Below are 16,438 nucleotides of genomic sequence, written 5' to 3'. Positions count from 1 at the left end.
TGCTGGGGGCGCGCAGTCTCGAGCAACTTCCAGGGGAAGTCCGGTGTCTGGCCAGAAACCAGGCAGGTGGCCGGCCTCGGAGTCATCGGGGGGCTGAGAATTCCATCCCCACGCTTCCCAAGTGAAGCAGCCCCTCCTCCCCCTGGGAACTTTGAGGGGTGAGGGTCTTCGTGTCGTTCTCTCCGGCATCCCCATGGCCTGGCATACAGTTAGTGCCCAATAAACGTTGGGTGCCGCTGAAGTCACAGGGGCAAGGATGCCTATCCTGGAGACGTGCACGCTGGGCCTGTGGGAGTGGGAGCGGGCGGGGGACTGCTGGGTAGGTAGGCGCAAGGCAGGGACGCCAAGGTTGGCTGGCGGGCAGGCTGGGTATGGGTTGGGTGCTGCGTGGGAGAGGCCTCTTACGCCCAAGGGCCTGGGACAGGTACCTCCCGCAGTTCCTGCCATCTGCCTCGCCCTTCCCCTTCTGGGGCAGAGGCCAGCACTTACTGAGCACCTACGATCTTCCAGGCACAGGGTCTTCTATTCTTTTTCTTTTTTTTTTTTTTTTGAGACAGAGTCAGGCTCTGTCGCCCAGGCTGGAGTACAATGGCGCGATCTCGGCTCACTGCAACCTCCACCTCCTGGGTTCAAGCAATTCTCCTGCCTCAGCCTCCCGAGTAGCTGAGATTACAGGCACATGCCAATGCGCCCAGCTAATTTTTGTATTTTTAGTAGAGACGGAGTTTCACCATGTTGGCCAGGCTGGTCTCAAATTCCTGACCTCAGGTGATCCTCCCACCTCGGCCTCCCAAAGTGCTGGGATTACAGGCGTGAGCCACTACGCCCAGCCTCAAGTGAGGTTTTATTACTGTACTTTATATCCCTGTGAATATTTCACAACCTTCAGCATTTACAAAGTATGCTTAATCACACCTGAACTGTAATAAAACCAGCTCTGCCTAGTTTAGCCAAGAGGGCATAAATGTTGATTAGTTCAAGAATCAATCCTGCCTGCTCCCCACCGGAGCAGCTCTAGCAGCTTCATATCTAATTCTTTCAGGAAGAACATTGAAAGTGTAGGGGCGGGCTTCCAAGTGCGGCTATCACTCCTGTCTTTGCTGGACCTCAAAGAGAATTCAAACAATCCCACTGCCTGACTAGGTGGTTCCCTGCCACCTATCAACAGCTTTTATAAAGATTTAGACAAAGAAGAACACAACAACATGCTTATGGTATTCCTATCAAAAGCTCATGATCTGAAACTAATCATAGGGAAACAGTAAGCAAACCCAAAACGAGGGACATTTGACAGCTGTCCTATCCAATACAATGGCTACTAGCCACATGTAGCTATTTTCATTAAAATTAAATAATACTTAGAAGCCAGTTCCTGAGACCCACGAGCCACATTTCTCTTTTTTTTTTTTTTTGAAACGGAATCTCACTCTTTCACCCAGGCTGGAGTGCAGTGGCCCAATCTCGGCTCACTGCAACCTCCGCCTCCCGGGTTCAAGTGATTCTCCTGCCTCAGCCTCACGAGTAGCTGGGACTACAGGCGCATGTCACCACGCCCGGCCAATTTTTGTATTTTTAGTAGAGACGAGGTTTCACCATATGGGCCAGGCAGGTCTCAAACTCCTGACCTCAAGTGATCCACCCACCTTGGCCTCCCAAAGTGCTGGGATTACAGGCGTGAGCCACTGCACCTGGCCCATAAGCCACATTTCAAATGCTATTTTCATGTAGCTAATGGCTTCATACTCGGTGACACAGAGCATTTCTATTTTTTTTGTTTGTTTTGTTTTGAGACAGAGTTTCACTCTTGTTGTTGAGGCTGGAGTACAATGGCGTGATCTCGGCTCACCACGACCTCTGCCTCCCAGGTTCAAGCGATTCTCCTGCCTCAGCCTCCCGAGTAGCTGGGATTATAGGCATGCACCACCATGCCCAGCTAATTTTGCATTTTTAGTAGACACGGGGTTTCTCCACCTTGGCCAGGTTGGTCTCGAACTCCCGACCTCAGGTGATCTGCCTGCCTCAGCCTCCCAAAGTTCTGGGATTACAGGTGTGAGCCACAGCATCAGGCCCAAACAAAGCATTTCTATCATCACTGAAAGTTCTATTGGATAGCACTGCTCTGCAGAATAACTCTTCAAAAATTTCAAGGTCAGGAAAAACAAGGAGACTGAGGGACTGCTCCAGAGAAAAGGACACCAAAGTGACATGACAACTGAATGCAATATGGGAACCTGGGTTGGATCCTGAAACAGAAAAAGGACATCAGGTGAAATCCAAATAAGGCTTTTGGATCAGTTAACAATAATCTAGCTGGGCATGGTGGCTCACGCCTCTAATTCCAGCACTTTGGGACGCCGAGGTGGGTGGATCACCTGAGGTCAGGAGTTTGAAACCAGCCTGGACAACATGGTGAAACCCTGTCTCTACTAAAAATACAAAAATCAGCCAGGCATGGTGGTGGGCACCTGCAATCCCAGCTACTCAGGAGGCTGAGGTAGGAGAATCGCTTGAACCCGGAAGGCAGAGGTGGCAGTGAGCCGAGATCGCACCATTGCACTCCAGCTTGGGCAACAACAGTGAAACTCTGTCTCAAACAACAACAACAACAACAATCTGTCAGTGTTAGGATCATTGTACTGGGTTATGTAAGATGTAAACATTTGCATTATTTTTGCAACTATGTTGTAAATCTGAAATTATTTCAAAAATATAAAGTAAAATAAATCATCTTTTGACCCTATCTGGCTATTTATATTATTTTATCTTTTATTTCTTATTGCATCCCACCCTATTTCGTGGGTGTAATTCATTGATCACTGTCCATTTATTAGGAGAAGAGCAAGTCCAGAGAGTGATCTATGCTCTAGGCTGCCCCCAGTGAGGGCCTTGGAGCTGCCCCCTGCCCAGTAAAGTTCAGCACAGACAGGCCCATCTCCAGGCCTCCAAGGGAGGCTGTGACACACCCATGATGACTCAGCACCCACTAGCTCACATCACCCCCTGGAGAGCAGAGGTCAGGCCCAAAGACAGTGCCAGAGGGCTCCAAACTCGGTTATGTTCTCCGGTCTGAGCCCTTGAGGGAACTATGACTAAAAAACATAATCCCCTCCTTTATGACTTCATTTTGAATAGTATTTTAAACAGTTATTCTTTATGTTTTATTTATTTATTTTTAAAATAAAACAGACACAGTCTTGCTACATTGCTCTGGTTGGTCTTGAACTCCTGGGCTCAAGCAATCCTTCCATCTAAGCCTCCGAAGTAGCTAGGACCACAGGCACACTCCACTGCACTTAAAACAGATATTCTTTATACTATTTTAATTTTTTCATTCTTTCAACTTAATTTACCAAAAATATATACTGTTTACAGCTAATGTGGGGAAAACAGAAATATTTGATGATGAAACCCAAAATCCATATTCATAATGCCACCATCTACAAAAATTAGCCAGTCATGGTGGCACACATATGTAATCCCAGCTACTCAGGAGACTAAGGCAGGAGAATTGCCTGAACCCAGGAAACGGAGGTTACCAGTGAGCCAAGATCATGCCACTGCACTCCAGCCTGGGCGACAGAGTGAGACTCCATCTCAAAAAATAATAATAATAATAATGCCACCATCCAGGGGTGACTGCTGGTGACGCTCCAGTGTCTTTTCTAGTATTTTTTTTTTTTCCTACAATAGAGAGTCTCCAAGTCCTCTGACTTCCTGGGGTTATCCTTGCCTTGACCAGCCATGTAAGATGGTTCTGGTTCTAGCCATGATGTGGGACGTAATAGGGTCTGGCATGAGCCTGCCTTACCTCTCAGGGGTCTCAGGAGGAGGGGGCTTGGCTCACTTCAGCTCCTGGGTCAGTCACTGCTACAGCCAGCTCCTCCTCTGGGACTGTGGTTGGCATAGCCCTTTCATCAGGCCTCAGGACACTGTGTGGCTAGTCACCTGCCACTGACACAATACAGTGTGCTTAATCACATCTGAACTGTAATAAAACCAACTCTGCCTAGTTTAGCCAAGAGGGCATAAATGTTGATTAGTTCAAGAATCAATCCAGCCCTGCCTGGGCTCTAGCGGCTTCATATCTAATTGTTTCAGGAAGAACAACTGAAAGTGTGGGAGCCATAAGATTAGGCACACTTAATTGTATTGCTGCTTGGCAAGGACATGCCTTGAGAGTTAGATATCAGAGTTCCTAAAATTCACAGGCCTCCCCCAACACAGGGGACTTCTCCCTGGTCACGTCCCTCCACGCTTCCAGCTTCTGGTGCCCTGCATGCTCTCAGCCCCTTTTGCTGTCTCTTGTCCTAGGGCTCCTCTCCCAAAATCAGATATTCAGTGCAGGAAACAGATGTCACCCTAGGTATTTTGTGCATGGAAGGTTTTGTTTCTTGAAGCACAATTTACATTCAGTGAAATATATCAATCTTAAGTGTATGACTTGACTCTTTTTTTTTTTTTTTTTTTTGAGACGGAGTCTCACTCTGTCACCAGGCTGGAGTACAGTGGCACGATCTTGGCTCACTGCAACCTCCAACTCCCTGGTTCAAGCAATTCTCCTGCCCCAGCCTCCTGAGTAGCTGGAATTACAGGCATGCTCCACCACACCCAGCTAATTTTTGTATTTTTAGTAGAGACGGGGTTTCACCATGTTGGGCAGGATGGTCTCGATCTCCTGACCTTGTGATCCACGTGCCTTGGCCTCACAAAGTGTTGGGATTACAGGCATGAGCCACCGCACCCAGCTCTCCCTTTTTTTTTTTTTTTGAGATGGAGTCTTGCTCTGTCGCCAGGCTGGAGTGCAGTGGCGCGATCTCAGCTCACTGCAACCTCTGCCTCCTGGGTTCAAAGGATTCTCCTACCACAGCCTCTCTAGTAGCTGGGATTACAGGCACCCACCACCACGCCCGGCTAATTTTTGTGGGTTTTTTTTTTTTTTTAGTAGAGACAGGGTTTCACCATGTTAGCCAGGCTGGTCTCAAAACTCCTGACCTCAGGTGATCCACCCGCCTCCACCCCCAAAGTGCTGGGATTACAGGCGTGAGGACTTGATTCATTTTTATCCAAGTAAATGGGTGTGACACCAGCATCCAGATCAACATCTAGAATATTCCATTTCCCCAAAAGTTCCCAAGGCCTGGCATGGTGCTCACACCTGTAATCCCAGCATTTTGGCAGGTTGAAGCAGGAGAATTGCTTGAGCCCAGGAATCAGAGACCAGCCTGGGCAACATGGCAAAACCCTATCTCTATGAAAAGTACAAAAAATTAGCCAGGCATGGTGGCACGCTCCTCTAGTCTCGGCTACCTGGGAGGCTGAGGCAGGAGGATCAATTGAGCCCAGGAGGTCGAGGTGGAGGTTGCAGTGAGCCATGATCGCATCACTGCATCTGAAGCTTCACTTGTTCAGAACTCAGTTCTGGAGTTCCTTCTGAGCTACTGATCCTCCCGCCTCAGCCTCACAAGTAGCTAGGACGACAAGCACATACCACTGGCTTTTTTTTTTTTTTTTTTTTGAGGCGGCGTCTCGCTCTGTCACCCAGGCTGGAGTGCAGTGGCGCTATCTTGGTTCACTGCACGCTCCGCCTCCCAGGTTCATGCCATTCTCCTGCCTCAGCCTCCCGAGTAGCTGGGACTACAGGCACCTGCCACTATGCCCGGCTAATTTTTTGTATTTTTAGTAGAGATGGGTTTCACCGTGTTAGCCAGGATGGTCTCGATCTCCTGACCTCGTGATCCGCCCGCCTCGGCCTCCCAAAGTGCTGGGATTACAGGCATGAGCCACCATGCCCGGCCACCACTGGCTCTTTTTTAAATTTATTTTTTGTGGAGACAGGGTCTTGCTATGTTACACAGGCTGGTCCCAAACTCCTGGGCTCCAGCAGTCCTCCCACTTTAGATTCCCAAAGTGCTGGAACTACAGTTTTGAAGCACATTAGACCTCTTACTGCTTTGACTGCTTTTTTTTTTTTTTGAGACTCTTTTAGCCCAGGCTGGAGTGCAATGGCACGATCTCATCTAACTGCAACCTCCACCTCCAACCTCCACGTCCTGGGTTCAAGCAATTTTCCTGCCTCAGGCTCTGAGTAGCTGGGATTACAGGTGTGCACCACCACACCCGGCCAATTTTGTATTTTTAGGAGAGACAGGGTTTCACCATGTTGGCCAGGCTGGTCTGAAACTCCTGACCTCAGGCTATCCTCCTGCCTTAGCCTCCCAAAGTGCTGGGATTACAGGCGTGAGTCACCAAGCCCAGCCTCTGACTGCTTTTTAACTCACCTTCCCTCAGGGCAGGAACCAGAGCCTATGGTAATACTCAATCATATTTATTTGTTTTTGTTTTTGTTTTTGTTTTGGCGGGAGTGCAGCGGCTGGAGTGCAGTGGCACGATTGTGGCTCACTGCAACCTCCGCCTCCTGGGTTCAAGTAATTCTTGTGTTTCAGCCTCCCAATTAGCTGGGATTACAGGTGTGCGCCACTACACCCAGCTAATTTTTTATTTTTAGTAGAAACGGGGTTTCGCCATGTTGGCCAGGCTGGTCTCGAACTCCTGACCTCAGGTGATCTGCCTGCCTTAGCCTCCGAAAGTGTTGGGATTACAGGCGTGAGCCACGGTGCCCAGCCCCTCAATCGTATTTGTAAACTCTTCCAGAACACTGAGGGGAAAGATAAATTTCTATTCATTAAAAGCAGTGTAGAAAGTCAGGGTAACTTTCTTTTTTTTCTTTTCTCTCTTTCTCCTTCTCCTTCCTTCCTTCTTTTTTTTTTTTTTTTTTTTTTTTTTTTTTTTTTCGAGACAGGGTCTCGCTCTGGTTGCCCAGGCTGGAATGCAGTGGCGTGATCTTGGTTTACTACAGCCTTGACCCCCTGGGCTCAGGTGATTCTTCCACCTCAGCCTCCCAAGTAGCTGGGACTACAGGCACATGCCACCACACCCAGCTAATTTTTTGTATAGATGGGGTTTCTCCATGTTGCCCAGGCTGGTCTCAAACTCCTGGACTCAAGCAATCCACCTGCCTCAGCCTCCCCAGAGTGCTGGGATTACAGGCGTGAGCCACCATGCCTGGCCCAGCCAGGGTAACTTCTGCACATAGGGTGACTTGCAGCAGGAAACTTGCAGGCCCTACACAGCTGCTTCCTTTCTGTAACTTGTGGCTTATCTTCTTGGAAATTGCAAGCAGTCCTGGGAGTAGCATCCTTGAGAGATTAAGAGATATCTTCTATTGTTTCTCTCTGCTTCTCAGGACAAAGAAAAAGTTACATGGTGATGTTGCAGAGTCCCTGGCCCCAGGGGTTTCCTATAAGCCACCTATTCATTCATTCCTTCATTCATTCCTTAGTTCGTTCAGTATATATTGGGTGCCTGTTATGTACTAGCCGTTGGGTATAATGTAGAAAACAAAAGAGACACAACTCGTGGAGGTTATAACAAGATGGAAAAAAGAAATGGTAAACTAAATAACACAAAAGAAAGACTATGTAGGGGGGGAACGTTGTTGAAAAAGTTGGTAAAGCTCTATGTGCCTCTTAAGGAAAATGCATAATTCATCTCCAGAAGGCTATGTCTTTCTGTGGCCCCCTTCAGAACAGACAGACATCAGTGGGGAAGGAGGTCTTGCCCATGAGTTTCATCGTGTTCCTTGAGTCTGTAATTTCAAAGCGGAGTTGAAAACGTGCTTTGAGATGCTAACGGTGGAGCTTCAGGTCTGCATTTTTCCTTCTCTTTTTTTTAGTGGGCACAGCTATATATCAAAAGGTAGGCCTGGAACCAAGCTGATGGGAGAGGGAGACCTGAACTGGTCAGTATAAGAAGGAAATGAGAAATGAACAGGAATGAAATGGGGTGCGAGTGGTCAGAGAGCAAAGAAGGAAGTGTGGGCAGTGAGTGCCTGATGGCTGCTGAGTTTCTGTTTCAAACGATAAAAAAAAATTTTAGAAATGGACACAACATTGGCCGGGCACGGTGGCTCACACCTGTAATCCCAGCACTTTGGGAGGCTGAGGCGGGTGGATCACTTGAGGTCAGGGGTTCGAGACCAGCCTGGCTAATATGGTGAAACTCCATCTCTACTAAAAATACAAAAAATTAGCCAGGCGTGATGGCAGGCGCCTATAATCCCAGCTACTCGGGAGACTGAGGCAGGAGAATCACTTGAACCCAGGAGGTGGAGGTTGCAGTGAGCCAAGATTGCGCCATTGCACTCCAGCCTGCGTGACAAGAGCGAGACTTTGTCTCAAAAATAAAAAATAAAATAAAAATAATGGACACAACATTGTGAATGCGCTTGATGCCACCAGATTCTACACTTAAAAATGGTTAAATGGTCCTTTTAATGTTTAGGTATATTTTACAATAAAAAAGAAAAAAACAACAATTTTCTTTTTTTTAGGATCGAGTCTTGCTCTTGTCGCCCAGGCTGGAGTGCAATGGCGCAATTTCGGCTCACTGCAACCTCCGCATCCTGAGTTCAAGCAATTCTCCTGCCTCAGCCTCCCTAGTAGCTGGGATTACAGGCATGCACCACCATGCCTGGCTAATTTTTGTATTTTTAGTAGAGACAGGGTTTCACCATGTTGGCCAGGCTGGTCTCCAACTCCTGACCTCAGGTGATCCACCCGCCTCAGCCTCCCAAAATGCTGGGATTACAGGCGTGAGCCACTGTGCCTGGCCAAAAAAAACCCCACAATTTTTTAATTAAAAAAAATGAAAAGGAATGTAGCCCCAGCTACACAGGAGGATGAGGCCGGAGGATTGCTTGAGCTGAAGAGTTCCAGCCTGGGCAAAAGAGAGAGATCCCATCTCTCCAAAAAAAGAAAAGAAAAAAGCTCTTTTTGGCTGGGCGCAGAGACTCACCCCTGTAATCCCAGCACTTTGGGAGGCCAAGGCAGGCAGATTACTTGAGCTTAGAAGTTTGAGACCAGCCTGGGCAACATGGCAAAACCCTGTCTCTACCAAAAGTACAAAAAGGAAATTAGCTAGGGCCAGGCACGGTGGCTCACACCTGTAATCCCAGCACTTTGGGAGGCCAAGGTGGGCGGATAACCTGAGGTCAGGAGTCCGAGACCAGCCTGACCAACATGGAGAAACCCCATCTCTACTAAAAATACAAAATTAGTCAGGCATGGTGGCGCATGCCTATAATTCCAGCTACTCAGGAGGCTGAGGCAGAAGAATCGCTTGAACCCGAGAGGCGGAGATTGCGGTGAGCCGAGATAGCGCCATTGCACTCCAGCCTGGGCAACAAAAGCAAAACTCCGTCTCACAAAAAAAAAAAAGAAAAAAGAAAGAAAAACAAAAGAAAATTAGCCAGGCTTGGTGGCACATGCCGGTGGTCCCAGCCTGAGGGGCCGAGGTGGGAAAATTGCCTGAGCCTGGGAGGCAGAGGTTGCAGTGAGGCGAGATCATGCCATTGCACCCCAGCCTGGGCAACAGAGTGAGACCTCATCTCAAAAAAAAGAAAAAAAAAAGCTTTTAAAAATACAATTTTATTAAGATAGGATCTCGCTTTGTTGCCCAGGCTGCTCTCAAACTCCTGGCTTCAAGCGATCCTTTTGCCTCGGCCTCTCAAAGTGCTGGGATTATAGGCATGTGCCACTGTACCCAGCCTGAAAACAGTTTAAAAATAAGGAGTAGCGTGAAAGCTGATGAGAAGCTGAGGCCCCAGGAGGAGACTAGGAGTGGGGAAACCCCACTGGGTGGAATGGGCAAGAGACTCAGGGGAAAGGTAGCATGTAACAATCAATTGTAAGTTTTTTTGCTCTGTCATTCTGTAAGATGACTCTCCTCTATCCCCCTAAATTTTTCTAACAGTTGGCTATACCCAAATGTCTGTTTCTTTAGGGACATCGAGGAAAAGATCTTCGTTTAGACAGACAGCAGGGCAGGGAGAAGAGCCGTATGTCCTGACCCCAAGTGAGACTGACAATGCCATAGAAGCAGAAAGCTAATGTACATAATGCCTAGGAGACATACATCCCCATGAGAAGCCCAGAAATGCTGGAGTACTAGGCATCCCATTGCAGGTAGGATGAGGACTCAGGAACTTCCATTTGCACACTAAGGGATGGAGCAATTCCATAATGGTGGAGGACCTGGAACTGACCAGAAGGCATAGACATGAGTCACACAAGTGAACCTCCTGAATTTCACAGCTTGCAGCCTCTCTCCTTAGTTAAACTAAAGTGGGTCTTCCCTACGGAGCTACATTGTAGTCCCTACTTTACTGCAAGTAAGAGATACATCTTCAGGAAGCAGTTTTTCTTTTCTAGCGCTTTCTGAGATGCACCAAATTAAAAGGATTAAAGGGGTGGGGACAATATAGCTACAATTGATAGGCAAAGAAGAGCCAACTAGTGCATAATCGGAATTCCTAGATGAGACAGAAACAATGAAATACAATACCTATTTAAAGATATACATTGGGAGGCTGAGGTGGGCAAATCAAGAGGTCAAGAGATCGAGACCATCCTGGCCAACATGGTGAAACCCCGTCTCTACCAAAAATACAAAAATTAGCTGGGCATGGTGGTGTGTGTCTGTAGTCCCAGCTACTCAGGAGGCTGAGGCAGGAGAATCACTTGAACTCCGAAGGCATAGGCTGCAGTGAGCTGAGATTGCGCCACCGCACTCCAGCCTGGCGACAGAGCAAGACTCCATCTCAAAAACAAATAAAAATAAGATATAATTCTGGAAAATATTTCTGAAGTAAAAAAGGACTTCAATCTACTTTTGAAAAAACACAGTATGGGCCGGGCGCGTTGGCTCACGCCTGTAATCCCAGCACTTTGGGAGGCCAAGGCGGGCGGATCACCTGAGGTCGGGAGTCTGAGACCAGCCTGACCAACGTGGAGAAACCCCATCTCTACTAAAAATACAAAATTAAATGGGCATGGTGGCGCATGCCTGTAATCTCAGCTACTCAGGAGGCTGAGGCAAGAGAATTGCTTGAACCTGGGAGGTGGAGGTTGCGGTGAGCCAAGATCGAGCCATTGCACACTTCGGCCTGGGCAACAAGAGCAAAACTCCGTCAAAAAAAAAAAAAAAAAAAAAGAATAAACACACTATGTTTGCACTATGAGATACATTCTAATAATGTTACTGAAATGTAAAGATAAAGAATCTTTGGGGCACTCAGGCAGAAAGATCAAGTATAAAGGCTCTAAAAAGATTTTTTTTTTTTTTAGACAGAGTTTCGCTCTTGTTACCCAGGCTGGAGTGCAATGGCGCAATCTCGGCTCACTGCAACTTCCATCTCCTGGGTTCAAGTGATTCTCCTGCCTCAGCCTCCCAAATAGCTGAGATTACAGGTATGTGCCACCACGCCCAGCTAATTTTTTGTATTTTTAGCAGAAACAGCGTTTCACCATGTTAGCCAGGCTGGTCTCAAACTCCTGGCCTCAGGTGATCCACCCTCTTTGGCCTCCCCAAAGTGCCGGGATTACAGGCATGAGCCACCGTGCCCAGCCAAAAATAATTTTTTAACATACAAGAACTCAAAAATATTGTTCTCACGAAGTCATGTAAAAATAGGGAATTAAGAAGGAAAAAAGTGAAACTACAGATTTCTAGAAAATGTCAACAGTGAAAACACCACATCAGAACATATGGGATACAACTAAAGCTGTATCACAGGAAAATTCATAACTTAAAGACTAATGTCATTTTCTAAGACTGCAAACAAATGACTTAAGCACCCCTAAAGAGGTATGGATATACTAAATGAAAACAGAAGGAAACAGTTCATGAAAATAAAAGCCTAAAATAATGAGGTAATGCTGGGTTTTATTTCTTTTTTGTTTCTGTTTTTGGAGACATAGTTTCACTCTTGTTGCCCAGGCTGAGTGCAATGGCGCGATCTAAGCTCACCACAACCTCTGCCTCCCGGGTTCAAGTGATTCTCCTGCCTCAGCCTCCCAAGTAGCTGGGATTACAGGCATGCACCACCACATCCAGCTAATTTTGTATTTTTAGTAGAGACAGGGTTTCTCCATGTTGGTCAGGCTGGTCTCAAACTCCCGACCTCAGGTGATCTGCCCACCTCAGCCTCCCAAAGTGCTGGGATTACAGGCGTGAGCCACCACACCCAGCTGGTTTTTATTTCTTAAATGAAATGACAGGTACTTGGATGCTCATTATATAATTCTAAGCACCTTTTTGTAAATGTGAAATATTGTAGTTCACAATAACTTTTAGGTTTGCTACATTAACTATAATCTAGCCACGTGATGGATAAGAATTTAAAAGAATACAGATGCTGTCTCTGTAGTGCTATGACAAAAATATCCAGGATACACTGGTGAGTGAAAAAAGCAAGTGATGGCCAGGTGTGTGGTGGCTCACGCTTGTAATCCCAGCACTTTGGGAGGCTGAGGTGGGTGGATCACTTGAGGTCAGGAGTTCGAGACCAGCCTGGCTAACATGGTGAAACCCCCGTCTCTACTAAAAATACAAAAATTAGCCAGGCATGGTGGCGTGCACCTGTAATCCCAGCTACTCAGGAGGCTGAGGCAGTAGAATCGCTTGAACCTGGGACGTGGAGATTGCAGTGAGCCGAGACTGCGCCTAAGTAGCTGGGATTACAGGCGTGTACCACCGTTCCTGGCTTATTTTTGTATTTTTAGTAGAGACGTGGTTTCTGCCATGTTGGCCAGCCTTGTCTCGGACTCCTGACAGAGGGAGGGAAGGAGGGACGGAGGGAAGGAGGGAAGGAAGGAAGGAACGAAGGAAGGAAGGAAGGAACGAAGGAAGGAAGGAAGGAAGGAAGGAAGGAAACTACAGACCAGTATCTCTTGTGAACATAGATGCAAAACTCCTCAACAAAATAGTAGCAAATCAAATCCAGTAATGTATAAAAATAATTACTCAAAATGACCAAGCGGGATTTATTCCAGGTATGTGAGGCTAGTTCAACATTTGAAAATCAATTAAGATAATCAATTACATTGACAGGCTAACGATGTAAAATTGCATTATCATACCAATAAAAGCAGAAAAAGCATGTGGCAAAGTCCAACCACCATTTGCAATAAAAACTCTCAACAAACTAGGAAATAAGAGAACTTCACAAGTTGATAAAGAACATTTACAAAAATCATACTTAATGGTGAGAAACTGGAAGCTTTCCCACTAAGGTCAGGAACAAGGCAATAATGTCCTAACAACTCATTTTCAATGTTGTACCAAAAGTCCTAGCTAATGTAGAAAATCTGAAAGAATCAACAAAAACAAACGAACAAAAACTCTTGGAACAAATAAGCATTACAGCAAGGTTGCAAGATACAACATTAACATACAAAAGTCAATTGCTAAACTGGACGAAGTGGCTCATGCCTGTAATTCCTGCACTTTGAGAGGTCAAGGCAGGCGAATCTATTGAATCCAGGAGTTTGAGATCAGCCTTGGCAACATCCCTGTAGGAAGACCTTATCTCTATTAAAAAAAGAAAAACTCAGCCGGGTGTGGTGACTCACACCTGTAATCCCAGCATTTTGGGAGGCTGAGGTGGGTGGATCACTAGGTCAAGAGATTGAGACCATCCTGGCCAACATGGTGAAACCCCGTGTCTATTAAAAATACAAAAATTAGCTGGGCATGGTGGTGCGCACCTGTAGTACCAGCTACTCGGGAGGCTGAGGCAGGAGAATCGCTTGAACCCAGGAGGTGGAGGTTGCAGTGAGCTGAGATGGTGCCACTGCACTCCAGCCTGGGCAACAGAGGAGACTCCGTCTCAAAAAAAAGGAAAAAAATGGTGCCCAGGCACGATGGCTCACGCCTGTAATCCCAGCACTTTGGGAGGCCAAGGTGGGCGGATCACTTGAGATCAGGATTTTGAGACCAGACTGGCCAACATAGTGAAACCTCGTCTCTACTAAAAACACAAAAATTTAGCTGGGCATAGTGGTGCACATCTGTAATCTCAGCTACTTGGGAGGCTGAGGTGGGGGGATCACTTGAGCCCAGAAGGCACAGGCTGCAGTGAGCCAAGACTGCGCCACTGCACTCCAGCTTGGGCAACAGAGTGAGACTCTGTCTCAAAAAAGAAAAAAAAGTCAATTGCTTTCACTTATACAAGCAATCAGCAAGTGCAATGTTTTTTGTTGTTGTTGTTGTTGTTGTTGTTTTTGAGACAGAGTTTCACTCTGTTGCCCAGGCTGGAGTACAGTGGCGCGATCTCGGCTCACTGCAAGCTCCGCCTCCCGGGTTCATGCCATTCTCCTGCCTCAGCCTCCCGAGTAGCTGGGACTACAGGCGCTCACCACCACACCCAGCTAATTTTTTTGTATTTTTAGTAGACACGGGGTTTCACTGTGTTAGCCAGGATGGTCTCGATCTCCTGACCTCGTGATCCGCCTGCCTCAGCCTCTCAAAGTGCTGGGATTATAGGAGTAAGCCACTACGCCCAGCTTTTTTTTTTTTTTTTTTTTTTTTTTGAGACAGAGTTTCACTCTGTCACCCAGGCTGAAGTGCAGTGGCGTGATCTCAGCTCACTGGACCTCCACCTCCCAGGTTCAAATGATTCTCCTGCCTCAGCCTCCCAAGTAGCTGGGATTATAGGCATGTACCACCACTCCTGGCTAATTTTTGTATTTTTAGTAGAGACACGGTTTCTGCCATGTTGGCCAGGCTGGTCTCGGATTCCTGACCTCAGATGATCTACCCACCTTGGCCTCCCAAAGTGCTGGGATTATAGGCATGAGCCACTGTGCCCAGCCAAGCGCAATCTGATATTAAAACCACATTACCCACTTTGGAAGGCCAAGGTGGGAGGATTGCTTGAGCTCAGGAGTTGAAGGCCAGCCTGGACAACATAGCAAGACCCTGTCTCTACTAAATATTTAAAATTTAGCTGGGTGTGGTGGTGCATGCCTGTGGTGGGAAGATCACTTAGCCAGGGAGGTCCAGGCTGCAGTGAGCCGTGATCACACTACTGTACTGTAGCCTGGGTGACAGAGTAAAGACCTTGTCTCCAAAAAAAAAAAAAAAAAAAAAAAAAAATATATATATATATATACACACACACACACACACACACACACACACCACACACACACATATATATATAGATATATATATGAAGAAAAAAGTTGAAGACTGACACTGCCTGACTTCAAGACTTACTATAAAGTTACAGTAATCAAGATAGTGGGCCAGGTGCAGTGGCTCACGCCTGTAATCCCAGCACTTTGGGAGGCCGAGACGGGCAGATCACAAGGTCAGGAGATCAAGACCATCCTGGCTAATATGGTGAAACCCGGTCTCTGCTAAAAATACAAAAACAAAATTAGCCAGGTGTGGTGGCGGGCGCCTGTAGTCCCAGCTACTCAGGAGCCTGAGGCGGGAGAACGGCGTAAAGCTGGGAGGCGGAGCTTGCAGTGAGCCGAGATTGCGCCACTGCACTCCAGCCTGGGCGACAGAGTGAGACTCTGTCTCAAAAAAAAAAAAAAACCTTGCAAAAAGATAGTGTGGTGGCCAGGCACAGTGGCTCATGCCTATAATCCCAGCATTTTGTGAGGCTGAGGCGGGCAGATTACCAGAGGTCAGGAGTTTGAGACCAGCCTGGCCAACACGGTGAAATCCCATCTCTAACAAAAATAGAAAAATTAGCTAGGCATGGTGGTGCATGCCTATAGTCCCAGCTACTAGGGAGGCTAAGGCGGGAGGGTGGCTTGAACCTGGAAGATGGAGGTTGCAGTGAGCCGAGATTGCACCATTGCACTCCAGGCTGGGTAAGAGTGAGACTCCATCTCAAAACAAAACAAAACAAAACAAAACAAAACAGTGTAGTATTGGCAAAAGAATAGACAAACAGATTAATAGAACAGAATAAAGAACCCAGGAGAGACCCACATTAATACAGTCAACTGGTCTCTGACAAAGGAGTAAAAGCAATACAGTGGAACAAAGATAGAAAGACTCTTTTCAAGAGATTATGTTGGAACAACTGAACATCCACATGCAAAAACATGAATCTACACATAGACCTTACACCCTTCACAAAAATGAACTCAAAATGGATCATAGACCTAAATGTAAAATGCAAAACTGTAAAACTTCTAGTAGATAACATAGGAGAAAATCTAGATGATATTGGATTGGTGATGACTTTTTAAATACAACAGTAAAGGCAGGATCCATTTAAAAAATTGACAAACAGCTGGGCATGGTGGCTCACGCCTGTAATCCCAGCACTTTGGGAGGCCGAGGCGGGTGGATCACCTGAGGTCGGGAGTTCGAGACCAGCCTAACCAACATGGAGAAACCCCGTCTCTACGAAAAATACAAAATTAGCCAAGGGTGGTGGCACATGCCTATAATCCCAGCTACTCAGGAGGCTGAGGCAGGGGAATTGCTTGAGCCCGGGAGGCGAGGTTGTGGTGAGCCGAGATTGCACCATTGCACTCCAACCTGGGCAACAAGAGAGAAACTCCGTCTCAAAAAA

At 46.9% G+C, this 16,438-nt stretch overlaps 1 protein-coding gene across 1 annotated transcript in view; it reads right to left on the bottom strand.

Moving 5' to 3' along the window:
* MAVS (mitochondrial antiviral signaling protein) overlaps positions 1–16,438 on the bottom strand; it is a 49,691-nt gene that overhangs the window by 25,192 nt on the left and 8,061 nt on the right. The gene's annotated exons all lie outside the window — the stretch shown is intronic.

Source organism: Pan troglodytes, chromosome 21 (assembly GCF_028858775.2).
Source record: "Pan troglodytes isolate AG18354 chromosome 21, NHGRI_mPanTro3-v2.0_pri, whole genome shotgun sequence".
NCBI classification, from domain to species: Eukaryota; Metazoa; Chordata; class Mammalia; order Primates; family Hominidae; genus Pan; species Pan troglodytes.
The sequence above is the reverse complement of the archived record's forward strand: the minus strand, read 5'-3'. Positions and strand labels throughout refer to the sequence as shown.